This window comes from Podarcis filfolensis, assembly GCF_964270895.1.
Source record: "Podarcis filfolensis genome assembly, chromosome: 5".
NCBI lineage: Eukaryota > Metazoa > Chordata > Lepidosauria > Squamata > Lacertidae > Podarcis > Podarcis filfolensis.
The window spans coordinates 51,160,534-51,161,331 of NC_139608.1; positions in this window are offsets into that span (position 1 = coordinate 51,160,534).

The following is a 798-nucleotide window of genomic DNA, read 5'->3' on the forward strand; positions in this document are numbered from 1 at the left end:
ATATGTATAACGGTGCAGAAATAAACTGGCTAGCACATTTGCAAAGCTAAGCAGGGTCTCGTATGTTTCAAATTGGATTGGAGACTGTGTGTTGAGATTCGGGGGTTGGACTAGATGACCCCTGCATTCCCTTCCAGCTCCAGTGGTGTAGCGTGGGTTGTCAGCACCCGGGGCAAGGCAAGTAATTTGCGCCCCCTAACCCGTGGATTTGCGCCCCCCAACCCTAACCCCCAGATGTTGCGCCCAGTGCGGCCGGCCCCCCCTGCACCCCCCAAGCTACGCCACTGTCCAGCTCTATGATTCAGTGACTCCATATATATTCATTATAATTCTGGTTGATCCCTTATAAAGGCATAATAATAATAATAATTTATTTAAACCCCGCCCATCTGGCTGGGTTTCCCCAGTCACAATTAATGCCCACAGGGAAACATAGGAGTTTAATTTGTTGTTGTTGCTGTTGTTGTTGTTTAAAAACTTATGCTATTTTAACAAAGCTGTGGTTTAACAAAGCTGCCAAAGGACCCATGCCGTTTCTAAATATTTACACATTTGTATATAACAAAGGAAGGTGCATCTGCTATTAGCAGCAGCGTGGAGGAGGCGAGGAGTGTCAGTATCCTGTTCAATGAGTCCCAGCTGGAGACGCCAGAGAAACCCAGCTGGCTGAGTGAGTTCTTTACACATCGCGCCCCTAGTATTTATCCCTCGCCTCGCAGCTGCAACAGGGACCAAGTGCACGGCAGCAAGCGATGGTTTTGCTGCTTATTTCCCGGACCTCCAAGCCAGGCGCTTGCC